The following is a 15,217-nucleotide window of genomic DNA, read 5'->3' as shown; positions in this document are numbered from 1 at the left end:
CATTGCAGGTCCATGCTGGGGTTGATTGGAGACCTGCAGGAGAGCTTAAATTGGTTGATGGGGCGGTTAGTCCCTTATTTGGAGCACCCATATCTCAAGCAAAGATATCATCAGGGGAGGCTTATCTGGTGGAGCAAGGGGTATAAAGTGATTAAGCAAGAAGATGCTACCTTTGTGTGGGAAATTAAAGTTTTCTGCCATCATTGCTTACAAATCTTGACAAGCATCCCTGTTGAGTTTAATGAAGAAGGTGTGATGGAGCCATCAGTTTGTCCTCTAAATATATTGAACTTTGACTATCATAATTACGAATAGGGGAGTTCTTGATGGCCGGCTATGTAAACCTATTATGGAGGTATACATTATACTTTGATGGAGTGTCCAGGGGTCCTAATAGAAAAGGAAGTGTTGGAGTAGTTATTTGAGATCCCCGACGTAGAGTTACAATGAAATTAGTTGCTTATCTCGGGGTAGGATTTACTAACAACATGACCAAGTATAAAGCTCTGAATATGGGATTGAATATTTCTAAGAAAGGTGGCATTAGGTGGTTGTTAATAAAAGGGTATTCCTAGCTGATCTTAAATCAACTCAATGGGACATATACAGTCCAGAATCCTCTTCTTCATATGTATCATCGAACTGCTATAACCCTACTTGATGAATTTGAGAGCATATCTCTTTAGTTGATTCCACGTTATTGGAATTAGTGTGCAGATTCCTTAGCTATTTTTTCTTATGAAGAGGACCTCTTTTTCAATTGTGGTCCTAGTCTGGTCGTCGTTATTGATAATGAGACAGGACCTGGTCGCTTGTGGGGAATGTTATCACACCATACGTTATACGGTAGGCGATGGTTGATATGGGTAATGCAAAGAGTAGCCGTGACCCATCTACCGTTGTTATCCTAGACCCATAGGCTGATTAGATACCATGTTATGCGTAGCCCTCTTGCTATATATGCACGAGGGATGGGTCACAATCTTATGGATTTAGCTTAGGGCTGCGAGCCCTATTTTTCTCCTTGGAAGGGAGCATATTATTTTATATTTGTACTATTTCAGGGGAGGGATGTGTAGATGGTATTTTTTTTGATTTTGTTAGGCCAAGTGGACCTATTAGCTTTTGCAGTGAAATGCTCTATTTCATTAGGCCAAGAGGGCCACTTGTCTGTTTAGTACAAGTGCAGTTAATGGTTTCTTGTTTTAGTCATGTGCTAGACAGGTTTAAAGAAGAGCTTGGAAGGAGCCTTTGTCGCATGGAAGCTTCTCATGGCCCTATCTAGGTGATATCTCTCCTTTACGAGTGCCTGTTCTTTCACGTTATATGTATCGGTGTACTTAAAGGGGGTTTTCTTTCTTGTTGGGGACCGGAAATCAAGGCACAAAGTCCCATGTTTAGGTTAGGTATATTTGAGGGAGGTCTGAGTAGTTGTTGGCTTTTGTAAAGGTATTGAAAAGCATTGAAAGACCTGTTTTAGAAGGCAATTCTAGTGACCCTGTTTTGCCTGCTCGCTAGGTAGCCGTTCTAGGAGTTCTTGCTTAGTTGTGAGGCAGTTAGAGAAGCCTGCCAGAAAAAAAAGATGATGGTAAACAGAAGAAAAAACCCTAATATCTCAAAGAAAGTATATATATACAAAGGTGTGTAAAAAGGTGTTCTAACCCCTATAAAAATAGAAAAAAGAAAATAAAAATTTATAGTGCAGTGTCTATCGCCTTTTGCAAAGGCTTGGTAGGTTCCTGGGGGACGAGTTAGACCTAAAGCCGACCTAGAGCCGATGCCTTGCCCTTTCTTGGGGTGAAATCTTGCCATTAAAAAAAAAAGAAAAAGGTTGGAGCGAAAATAAAAGTGAGCATTAGAAAAGGATTAAGTGTAACCTCATGAGGGCTTGGTAGGATTTTGGGTACTGATACAGGACCTGAGGCCGATGCTCTATTCTCCTTGGGCCACTACGCTCAGCTCTCTCCTTTTTACACGTCCGAGTATGGAAGAATAAAAGCCTAAACAAAGAAATGTGCTAAAAGAAAATATTTCTTGATCAGGCTATAGGAGTCCTCGCCTAGTGTGGGAGCTCCTGGTTGAGTTGTCCTTAGTCAGAAAGGTAGTTCAGACCACCACTTAGGGCAACCTCTTTGATAGTTGTCCTCGCCTAGTTGGAGCAGTCGATTTTAGTGACTAGCTTCGGGCCTTCTATCAGATTATGCTGGGCCTACTCCTCGTCGATTTCATGCCTTGGTTTTGTCGGGGGTAGGATATGAGCTGTGATGTGTTGTGTTGTGTATTTTTTGTATCAGCTTGATGCTGCTTTTTTTAATTTATGTGCAGATCTGTTCTTGGGATTCAATGGGCTCAGTTGCCCTATCCCATGGTTGCCAATGAGAGCTCGATTTGAGCCCGGGATGGTCCTAAAAATTGCCAAAATTTTTGAGTTTCAAGGGAAATTTTGATTTCGTCAAAGACGGCGAACGCAGCTGGGTCGATTTTAAGCAGCAAGCAAAAGATGATTTCCAAAAGTGCCTTGAAGGTCGCCCAAGCATCACTTGCAGATTTTAGTAATTTTTTTCGAGCGCTTGGGCAAGTTAGAGCAGTTGCTCGGTAGTACGAGACCTCAAGATGGACGTGCATGAATTTTCTGCTCGCAGTTTGAACCCCGGACACGAGAGATAGGCCAGAAAAAGGGCCAAAGAGTGAGAAGCCAAAGGATGTGACCCTTAGGGGGCCCCTTTGGCCCCCTAAAATTTTCACAACAAACTGGGGGGGGCGTTTTTTTTTTGCGATGAAGAAATGAAGGGAGAGGAAAGCGCAGAATGATGAAATGAAGGAAGGGGGGCTCCATAGCCATAGGAGAGCCTCCATATACCCATACCATTGGAAGACAGCAGCAAACTAAAGACGCTTCCTATCGCCTGCCTTCACCCGTCAAATGGCTACACGATCAACGAGATCAGAATCTAGTGTTTCTCTCTCCTCCATATCTCTCCTCTAAGCGGTGGTTTGCATGCAAGAAATCAAGAAGAAGAGGGGTTGATGGACTGTAATCGGATTGCTTCAAGAAGAAGAGGGGCTGACGGATGCTTGTCCAACTGTGATCGCTTGCTTCAAGATGAAGAGGAGGCTAAGGAAAGAGGTTCAGCATTGAAGAATGGTTGCTGGTCGGTCTGTGGGTTGCCTAGAATAATTATTAAAAAACTTGCAACATGCAAGACATGCGATATGCTCCAATTTTACAAAGAAATTTGCTTGTTTTTGTTGTTTCATGGCCCAAATGTTGTTCATATGTAATGAATGTTTGTTTAAATCTTGTTTGCCTCATGTTTTAGAGCTGCAACTACAAAAATGCGGAACCCATAATGATTTAGAGCCGTTATTAAATTTTTAAAACCCATAAAATATCATTTTTTCATGGAAATGAGTGGTTTTTACGATTTTGAGTTGGAAAAAAGGAGTGGAAATTGGATAAAATCAGAGAAAATGTTAATTTTCATTCAAAATAATAAGCTAACACAAATAAATCATAAAATACCTATTTTTCATGAATAATAAATAGAAAAAATAGGAAAAATAGGGAAAATTGGGATTTTCGGGCTCAAAAAATATGAAAAATAAGATTTATGTGTATGAATGTTTGGCGAGGCTAAAGCATGAGGTCAAGCCTCAGTTTGACCTCGTCCTTTGTATTATAGTATGAGTTTATTATTTTTTACATACAAAAATGACGCAAGACAACCATTTATACCTATGCAGCAATGCAGTAACACCTAAACGGTGAGGGGGGGAGGAAGTTTGTGCGACGATCTAATTGCTAAAAAGCTAAAAATTTTGATTTTCCTCTTTGCGCATAGCATTTAGGGATCGTTCCATAATTAAATATAGGCGCCTAGTAGCATGGAAGTTTCGGTGCTAGTCCCTAAAGTAGTGCAGAACGTAACGCTTAGTTAAAATTCATGAAAGGGTTGTTTTCTGCACCTCACATGGCTGGTTTTTTAAATCATAAAATGGTTGTACACAATCGTCGTACACCTTGCATCAAGCATGTCACATGGTATCTCCTGGAATGCATTGCACTTGATTGATAAACTTTGACCAATGCTGAGAGGACAGGAAACCTAAGTCGTCGGTTCGACGGGTGCTTGCATGGGGGAAAGTTTTGTGAGGCAAATCCAAATCTCCTGGAACACTAAATTATGAAAGAGTGAAGTTTTTGAGTTATGTTTTATATGTTGGAGTGACGCATCGAGGGGCCAATCTCTAAGGTATAGGAGAGTCACAGTGGAGCCGCGACAATCAGCTGAGAGGTGCTTCCCTATGTATATATTACAAGGCATTATGCCTATATGTTATGGGATCTCCCTCTAAAGAGAAGGAAAGGTGAACATTGGACTACATATTGGATACAAATGCAAAACTGTCATAAGCATTTTGTGTAAAGTGAGTTTTAGACACTCTTGGCCTGCGAGGCCATGTGGTGGGGTTGTCTATTGTATGCATGAGGTCTAGCTAGTGCCATAGCCAATGATGGCCTATTTTAGGTCCCATCAAACAGTTTAGTATCAGGGGATGCCATTCCTTTCCTTTGTAATGACATCCAGAGTTCTATTGAACTCTCAGTGACAGCTTGCGTTCAACAATTATATGCTTCTTTCTATGAAGAATTGATGCAATCCAAAGACCAGTTGCATAAGGAAACCACAGAGTTAGCCTCTGCTAAAGACACTCTTGCGGATTTGTTTAAGAAGATGGAGCAGCAGACCCAAATGATTGAGACCCAGAGAGAAGAAATATCTTCTTTGAAGATTCAGTTTAGCAGAAGCTCAGTCAAAGGTTACTAAAGTCTAGGAGGAGAAAGAGAAAATGCCCAAAGAAACTCAAGAGTTTAAGACTCTTTTAGATGCAAAATTATCAGCTTTGTAGACAGCTCACCATACATTGGAATCCCAAGCTTCCCAGATTAAGCAGTTTTGCAGGACCAACTCGCACAGTCACGGTCCATTCCTCCAAGCCCCAATGTTTCTATGATTCCTTCTATATCTCAACAGGACTTGGCAGTTCTCCAAAGATAGGCCACATTATGTCCGTTGTTTCAAGATAAAGTGGAAAGATTGCAGTCGAGGATGGATTTGTTATGGTCTAGATTTGACAACTTTCAGGAGTATGTTCCTCTCGACCATTCTTTTTTTGTCCACTATTAGTTATAGAAGTTGGCCTTCTATATGAAGCTCTCAACGATGGATCTCCCTCTTCCAGAGGATGGTTGGACTGGGACTTGGTCTTTTGATTTGTTGACAGAAGTTATCCGTATGGTCTTTCAAGATTTTGTGACAACGAATACCATGTTGCTGTCCTATATGTATCTACGAGGTGATCTGTTGATTTCAGATGATGTAGATTTGGCTTTGTATGTAGGGGATGTGGTTTTGCAAACTGTCTTATATGTCAACTATTTGGAGTTGAGGATAGATAATATGTTCCAGTGTAATTCTTCTAATATGGCTACTTGTCCGGACACTTCATGGCATTCAATGATTGATTATGTAGTCATGAACCAACATCAAAATACAGCTTCTACTTATGTGCAAAACACTAACCAACTAAGGGTGGATTTCCTAGCTTATCTTTCCAAGAACCATCCACTTGATTCATCCTTCTTTGATGCCTACCATTGACAATCTGTTTTAGGTTCCTCTGTTCCTAGCCTATTGTACTATCAACAAATGGGCCATCAATATGATACTTATCTTCCCCTTTATCAATCTAACTTAGCAGCTATCTTACCTCTCCTTTTCCAACCTCAGGGTTTTTCTCAAATTTCCATATTTACGTATTGTTCTTTCATTGAAGATCGAATCTTTTCCCCTTCTCTGCCATTTTCTTCTCCATCTATCCATATACCTTCTACTTTTCCTACTTATCAATTGACACCTTTCCTAACTGATTCACTTAAATTTTTAGCCACTCCTTCTTTAGCTTATTCCTCATTTTATGATTTTTCCTACCCATCTCTACCAGGAGGCATATTTCATGGTGGATTCCGTGCCACGGTGGATTCCGTGAGGATTTACAGTGGATTCTGTAAACTTTGAAGACTAGGGCTCATACACAAAGTGGATTCTTTGTGCGAGAAGTTGATGGGGACGCCTGTCCTTTTCGGGCGTTTCATTAATTTAGTGTGTACATGGGTGATTCCATAGCGGGTGATTCCGCAAAATGCATATTAAATTAATAAACGTTTATGAGTTTAGAGTGCACACTCGTAATAAATTAAGGTTAGGATTGATTTCTAACCAGTTGATTTATTTATGTAGCTGAAGACTACTAGGCATTCACTTTTGTCGGTTTACTTGTATTATTTTACGAACGATTGCGAATGCTTCAGTTGATGTGTAGAGATAGCAACAGTGGCGGAGGAAAGCATTGGAGAATAGCGAGTATTCGATTTATTACTTATATTTTGATGGGTGCATACCTTAGGCATGGCGCCTATATTTTGTCACGCCTATTTATTGAGGCGTTGGATATTTATTATTATTTTGTATGCGCATGGGCACACGATTATGTTATTTGTACTTGGACATTGTATTGGGCATGCCAAACTCTTTAGGCACCGTCCATTAGCTTTATTCCTATTCTGTGCTAAAGCAAACTCAAAAGCTAAAAGCTTGCTATTTTGTAATTTGGGCTATTATTTGAGCTTGAAGATGATTAATACAAAAAATACATGCTTTGTGAAGCGCTCACACAAGGCATGGGGGGAGATTGCACCCAATTGGTCTCTTGTTCATGTCGTTCATGCTTTTTACATTGAATTTTGTGCAAAAAGTAGAGTTTTATTGTTCTTGGGGACCTTCCGGCATTTACTACGCAAGCGTACAGCATCCGATCTGCACACCAGTGGTATCAAAGCGAAGTTAAGATCAAGAGCTTGCAATCGCTACCCATCTTGTGCGAAGGCGGAGCTCCTGGAACGATCCAGCTCTACGGTCAATCTCGTCGCAAATGGTCGATACGGGTGGATTCCTGGCGATCAAGAACCTTTGTTTCCATCATCAGACTGCGAAGGACCAGCTGGCAGAGGCGCAGGACCACTCCTATCTCTTCTTCATCAAGTCATATTCATACACAGAGATAAGCCTCCATAGCTTAAAAGCCTAAAAGCTTTTATTCTTATTAAGCTTAGTAGTAAAGCTTTATAAGCTTAAAGAAGCTTGAAGCTTCAAAATTGCATCGCGAGGTCTCTGAAGATGTCCAAAATTTGCGCCGTGCTGGAAAAAACGGCTCTCCCCCCCACGATTTTTCCGTTTTTGATTGATTAAGCTCATAAGCTTAATCACTTAAGCTCCAAGTTAGTTAAGCCTTACAACTCAGCAACGGTCTGCAAAGTTCAAGTTCTACAAGTATTCTAAGTCGAAGTTCTGCAAGTTACATAAAGCAACCAAGTTCTGCAAGTCTACAAACTCTGCAAGTCACATAAGTCTGCAACTCTGCAAGTCAAACAAGTCAACTAGAGTCAAAACTGACTTCTATTCAAAACTCATAGAAGGGCTGTTCCTGCGCAAAAACTCCGAACTGCAAAGTTGTTCATTGGAAGGTACTCTACGCATACGCAGGTTTGCTGAAGCATTTTCAGCATATGAAGAAGGATAAAACACAGATTTTTCAAAGATTACAAATCCTGCAATAGTCGAAGACGAAGATTGTGAAAGCTACACCCAAAAATACATAAGCCTTGTATACCCGAACTTGAGCTACGCTCATCCCGCTAACTTGATTTTGAGAGTGAGAGGTCTTTTGAGTTTTGCAGGATGACGGAACCACATATGGATGATTTAATGACTGAAGGCGACCTTCCTGAACCTATGATGGAGCAAAAGCTGGACTTAATTATGATGCAATTGGATGAAGAATGACAAGCTAGGCAAGCATTGCAAGTTCAATTGGCTAACTTACAAATATCTACTACTGACAAAGAGGAATCTCAATCTGAAGATATTATCCGACGTACCATTGACGTGACTCTCGAAGCTCAAGCCATCCGCAAGGAATCAAAGATAAGTAAAAGAAATTTAAAATTCCGTACTTTCAATGGCACTCGAGAGGGAAAAACTATTCTTGCATTCATTAGTCTGTTTGATGACTACTTTCATGAGGAAACCTATGCAGAAAAAGATAAAATCAAGTGTGCCACTAATCATTTAGTGGATAGAGCATCTCTTTGGTGGACAGTGGTACGCAAGAGTATAGATTGTCCCACTACCTGGGAGAATTTCAAGAAGAAGTTTATGCAAAATTTCCTTCCTCCACAATTTCATGAGAAAGCCATAAAGCAATGGGACCTTCTTTAGCAACGGGATCGTGAGCCTATTCCTCGGTACATAGAGCACTTTTGGAATGCATTACTCCAATTACGCATGCTTGAAGATGTACCTAAAGTGACACACAAGCGCAAGTATATGTCTGGACTCCTTGGGCATTACTATGCTAAAGTTAACATGTTCAAGCCTGCAACTCTTGAAGACGCAATCTCATTAGCTCATGACACTGAAGACAAGCTACGAGGAAGAGACAGACGTCCACAGCAATTCCAAGTCAATGGTAACTATGGATCTAAGCAATTCAACTCAAATTTTAGAAGATTTAATCAATGTTGTTTTCCTTCATCATCTTTCCGTAAGAATTGGGCAAAACCACCTGCTTTACCATCTAATGTCAATCAAAACTCCAAGCCTATTCCATAGCCAAATCCTAATGTACCTAGACTTCCCGCCATTGCAAACAATGTAACCAAAGCCAAGCCTATACTATGTTATAAATGCCACCAGCCTGGACATCTAGCAGCAAATTGCCATTCGAAGAAGCCACCTGTCCATATCAATTACCTTGGAGCAATGGAAGATGACGAACATGAAGAAATGCCTAATTTCATGGAAGATGAGGACGGCATTACTACTCCTTCGAATACTTTACTAGGTATGCCAACTCCACATTCTTTATTGACTATGAAATGTTTAGTGCATGGAAAGGAAAAGATTATTATGCATGATGACGGTAGTACTCATGATTCCCACAATAATGACAGGTAAGATCAGACTGCCATCCACGGGACTTACTGCGACCACGTGACTTGGACCTGGACTTTTGAGAGTCCCTGCCCTTATGATCATTAGTATGCCTGCCATTTCTTCATGGGTGCACTCAATACCTTGTGACAACAGATTCTTCATGATAGCATGAAACTGACTAAAATTAGATGATAGGGATGACCCCTCCTTCTTCTGAAGGTCCATTAACTTGCTTTAGCCAATACATCTATGATGCAGGACTTTGCTGCGCATAAAGCTCCTGAATTTTGTCCCATAAGTCCCATGCACTCTAACTCTCATCTTCAACAACATTATTATGGACCTCTTGTGAGAGTGATAAAATAATGGTAGACTTGCATAGTTCATCAACTTCCATCCAAACATCATCATCCATATCCTCAAGTTTGACACCCTTGAAATGAAAGGGTTTAATCTACAATTTTTGCACCAAAATCTCCCATATTTGGGACTTCTAGTACCCATAGTTAGTACCATCCAACTTGACAATGTTAAAGAGAGTTGTATCTTTCAAATGACCAGCCATACTATCCCAAATCAATGTAAAACAATAAAATTATAGGTTGTTGTAATTAGCAAAAAATGCACTAAAACCATTGCTAAAACTAGCTGAAAGAGTGGATTTCACCAAGAGAAGCACCTTTCCACCAAATATGACCAAGATAACATCAAATAGAAAGCATTACTCTCATAGAAGTGCTGAAAATCTACAGATTTCAGCTTGTTGTAATAAATGACAGATTTCAGTAAATGAGAGCTAACTGTGCCAAAAGCAGATCCCAAGTCAATCATATACTACCAAGACCATAACCAGCATCATGCAGGCATAACATAGGCATATGACAATCGAGAAGCATAAATCCAACACCCAAACATGTCATGAAATATCTGCTAGTGAGTAAGCACACCCCCCGATCAACGGAGCAAAGTGTGCCTGCCACACTACCAAGACTTGACACAAGGAGGTGTCAACTCACAAGGAAAGGGACCCAATTCAAAGAGTTAGCTCATAAGCATTGGAAGGAACCAAGGCATATGAACCATGCATCATCCCAAAGGGTAAGAAATCCCAAATAGTCTCAAAAGCTCAAATAGCATAGACCACCTGCTCAATGTCTGTCAAGCATTCAAAGACACTTCCATTGGCACAAAAGCCATAAATATCAAGCAACAAAGCTCTAACAAAGCATGTAAAAGCACCAGTGAACAAGTGTCCAGGATCAAGCATCAATGATACATCCCAAACATGTAGGTGGTAGAGCATCCATATGTAACATCCATAGACACAAACTATATCCCAAAATAAACTCTAGCAAGCCAATAAATGTACAAAATATGCTCTAGACAATCAAATGTCAAGCCCAAGTAAAGCTCCAATAGCATCCAAGCTCAAACAATGTAACTGACATAGTTAGGTGACATGAGCATAAGTGCATGTCCAAAGTAGTCAAGCATACACCGATAAGTGCAAAGATACATCCAAGATAAATATCCAAATGCTATGGAAAGATAAGCTCAAGCTCAACCAATGATTAAGAAGAAATGTCGAACTCTTTTCCAAATCCTTGATGGTCAATACATCAATGTACATCTCCAAGACATGACCCAAATAGCATAGGCATAAGCATACATGAGTAGAATAGCTTCAACCCAATTGTTTACAATACACATTCACTACTCTAGACTGAGTATTTGAGGCCTCAAATCAGTACCAAAATTATTGCAATCCATTAACATAGCATCTCCATACATGTAAACATCATCCGGGCATCAATATACATCAAATGATCAAGCTCAATAAGCATTGACTTCAAGAGATAAGTGATGCCCTACTTTGGACTGTCTATGGACTGGTTATACAATCCCAAATTTGAGTTAAATCAACTCAAGCTCAATGCCAATGCCTGGGAACTCAAACAAGGGTCAAGACAAGTGAAAATGACTTGTGAAGCTGCCTTAAAGTGCTAGGGAGAAAGGGGGGTTGCTGAAGAAGATCACGAATAGTTGGGAAAGATGGCATAGCCTTTGTGAATGGGGTGGAGGGTCCTCTTGACCACGTGGCAGTAGATGGCTTATGGGGAGGGCAACAAAGGGGCCAAAGAAGCCAATGACAAGGCCTCAACAAAGCATGATCAAGCCAAATTGAAGGAGGAGCTCACTAATGGCTCACTAAGGCCTCAACAAAGCCATTAGTGTGCAGTGGCGAGTAGTGTCAGTGTAGTAATACACGGGCGGCTAGGCGGAGGTGCCTTTACCCCCAACAAGGTTGCCTTCCCTTTTTCTAGAGTATATCTTTATGGTTTTGATCTAACTATTAAATATTTCTTGGGAGCTAACAATCATATGGCAATCTCTAGATGCACAATTTTCTCCAATGTAGGCCACAAATCTCTACCAAAAAAGATCAAAGTAGTGAGCATAAAACAAAATAAAGATCATCACACTAATTTTCAAAAAAAGAGAATGTAAGCTTATATGTGATTACCTGCCATGGTACTCTTTGAGAGCTTGTCTTAGAAAGCCCTTTTTGGGGTTTGGTGGAGAACCAAATGCTAGGCACTGATCTCTTAATTGTTGAAGCTACTCAACATAAGGGGCATTCTTCATAACATTATGTGATTCCATATTTGTCATTTGTGAAATCTCAATGCACATTTTTGCAAGACAATCAACTAATATTCTAGCTTTTCTCGTGGTGTATAAATGCTTGGTTGCTAGAAAACATGTAGTATTACTCTGAATATATATATTTGTTGTATGAATTGAGTGAAGCCCTAATATAATCCAATAACTATAAGTGTCCAACTTATTAGCATCCACCTCATCACGATGCAGGGGTCTCTTCTCATTGTTGTCTTGTACAAAAGACATAAGATATGCTGCTATTGTTGGATTCATGGGATTCTTATTGAAAGACATGGTTAGCTTCTCTACATAATCCCAACACAGTGACCTATAAGCATACAAAGGAGGTGCCTCATAGCACCTATCAACAAGAATAGAAAAAATGGGAGGCTTTTTCTTTAGCACTTCAATCAATCTTTTTATAGCTCTGTACCAAAAAGATAATAAAATTTAGAGTAATGATAAAAAAGGATCAAAATACTTAGAGTACTTGCAGAAAAAATATTAAAATATCAAGGAGACCATGGATAATATAACTTATAACTTAGCATTTTCATAGCTTCCTTTCAAATAATTGATGAGGAAACATTGCCTCTCCACATAGTCTATTCCAATTAGGCTCCAATGAGAACTGAAAACAATCATACTTCAATAATTTAGCAAAATAAAATCTCTTAAAATCTTTAAAAATATCAAATTACTTACTTTTCATTGTTTGAAATTAGAAAGATCTCCAAAGTTTCAAAGTCAAGTGGATTGGTTCTCTTTCCCCAAGCTCTACAAAGCTCAATAGTATCATCATTAAGCTGATCACTAACCACACTAGATACCAAACCAACCAATGTTTTGGCCTTTTTTCACTTGGAATCTCCCTTATTTTCAACCTTTGCAACTTTCTACCTATCGGGATAGTCCGTTGCCATGAGCCCTTCCTATTCACATAAAAAGCATTTATTTGCATACATCAATTCTCTACATTGTGCAACCAATTTCCAAGTCTTCCCTTACTGGTTTTGCCTCTTCTCGGCTCTTTTTTCACATCTACCCTTTTTCTCAACCTTGGAAAATCTTTTGAATGGCTTCTCATCATCATCTTGGAAGCCTAAATCCTTTCCACGTGGAAAAGCATCAGCTATACTCACCATCTCTATGAGTTGTCACATGCTATGGAAAGAATTTTTCAAACATGTGAAATCTTAATTCTTCCTTCTTTCCGTTCTTCTTAACTATCTCAGGAAAATCAAATGTTATTTCTACTCCCTTGACCTCAAGAGAAATTATTGGCTTTATAGGTGTAACTTCTAGCATGGAAGGTAAAGTGGCATCATTCTTAGTAGTGTTAATAGCCATACTAACAACAAGAGCTTATGACAAGGACCTTTGTGAAGGTGATTTTTACTTTTAGCTTGTGGAATTTAGTGAATTATTTTCTTCTTGAGGAGCAGGTGAAGATCTCAAGTCTATTTGTTTATCTTGGAGCTTCATTCTTTTGTTGGGGCGATCACCTTTTCCTGATAGGGAAAGTTGCTCACTATTTTGGATAGCTTGGAATGCTAATATAATGTGTGATATGCCCTTTACCTCCTCAAATAAGGTCCATTCGATTGTTTTCAAAGTGTATTCTTCGTCCTCTTTAATATCTACAAGGTTAAATGACAAAGGATCAAGTTTTTAAACTACATTTTTCCCCTTGATCTTAACAATATTACATGGTATTCCCTGTTTCCCGGCACATCCATCTCTTATCTTCTATATGACACCATCTTGTTGAAAAAATGCAATACCACTCTTTAAAGTAAATAAGAGAACATTGTCAGCCATTTTTCCTTGACTATCATAAACATCCACATACCATGGATACACAGAATCACCACTAACTCCATCAATGGTTTGGGTCTCCTTTTTGGATGTGCTATCTTTCTTTGCCATTGAAAAGTTCTACAAAGAGAAAAAGTTGTCAAACAAAAGTCGATTTAAAAATAGTAAAATTTTACAAAATCCAAATAAATGTATAAGATTTCTAGGTTGAAAATTGAAAACACAACAACACAAGATTTTAGGAAATACAAGACAAATGTACTCCAAAGGGACTCTTCCATAAAATGAAATATTGAAATTTGAGATTAAGTGTGGTATGAGATCTAACCATAAATATATTTGCTTATGTATCAAATATCATGGATTATTCTGGTCCTAAGTTAGCATGATTATGTTTCTCTTGCAGCAATTATATAGTAAAAACTTTTCCATGGACTTTAGTGAGAAGATCAAATTATATTAATAGTAAGACTTGACCATGGGCTTAACCAAATGGTCAAGTGATAATGAAATGTTGAGTATGAGTGTGGTATGAGCTCTAGTGAAAATTTATTGTGGTTATGTAGAAAATGTAATGGATGATTTTGTCCCTAGGTTAACATTGGATTTCTTCTCCATGTAAGTTTCCTATGCAAGGATCATACTCTAGGAACTTTGCTAAGATTTTTGGCCATGTGGTCAAATCCTATTTAATCAAAGAATGAGATTTAGTCCAATATGAGATCCACCCATATATCAATGTGGTTATGTAGTAATCTCACGATTCCATTTGTTCATTTCAATTAGTGCACATGTAAGTTTCCCTTGAAAGAAGCTATATTATAGAAACATTGTCATTGGTTTTAGTCATGTGGTCAAATCCTATTTAGTCATAAGACTAATCTATAAGATTAGAAACTTCGCCATAGTTTTTTACCATATGGTTTTTAAAGGCTAGTTAAAGAGAGAATGCGATTTATTGTGATATGAGATTCACACATAAACAAATATGGCTATGTAGAAAATCCCATAGATACCAATATAAGGTAATGTGAAAAACACTTGAAAGGTGGAGAATTGACCTCATGGTGAAACCTATAAGATATCTATATTTCTATAAACTCGTTTTAACCATATGGCCAAATCTAGTTTCATAACCATATGAAGAAAGTGATTCATTTGTTGCAACATGTTGTGAAATTGGATTTGACTATATAGCCAAATATTATTTTATAGTGGAATAAAAAAAGTGGTTTCATGGTTTGCAAGATGTATGAGATTATATTTTATCATATGGCTGAATGAAACATGAATGGGGGATTCTTGGATGGTAGCATTGATAACAAAATGAAAGATTTGACCATATGGCCAATTTTTATTTTGTAGTGGAATGGAAAAAGTGCCTAATTTGTGGTAAAATGATATGATATTTATATATGAACATAGAGATAAGAAGTTATGAGAATTTGAAATGAAAGAGATGATTTACGGAAACAAAGTTGTTTATTTGTTGCACGACAAGTTTTGATTTATGGCGAAACTTCCTACAAATATAGTAGGTAAATGATCTTTCTTTTTGGAGATAATATAAAAGATGTTTTTCTTACAAGATTTTTCCATACAGCCAAATATAGCATACCCAAAATTTGTGTGATTGAACACCATAGGTAGTCTTAATTTTTCAGGATCAATTCCCAAAA

The sequence above is a fragment of the Lygodium microphyllum genome, chromosome 15 (assembly GCF_053477565.2).
Source record: "Lygodium microphyllum isolate KBCC chromosome 15, Lygodium_microphyllum_v1.1.10, whole genome shotgun sequence".
In the NCBI taxonomy this organism is placed as follows: Eukaryota; Viridiplantae; Streptophyta; class Polypodiopsida; order Schizaeales; family Lygodiaceae; genus Lygodium; species Lygodium microphyllum.
This window is presented reverse-complemented; position numbering follows the sequence as displayed.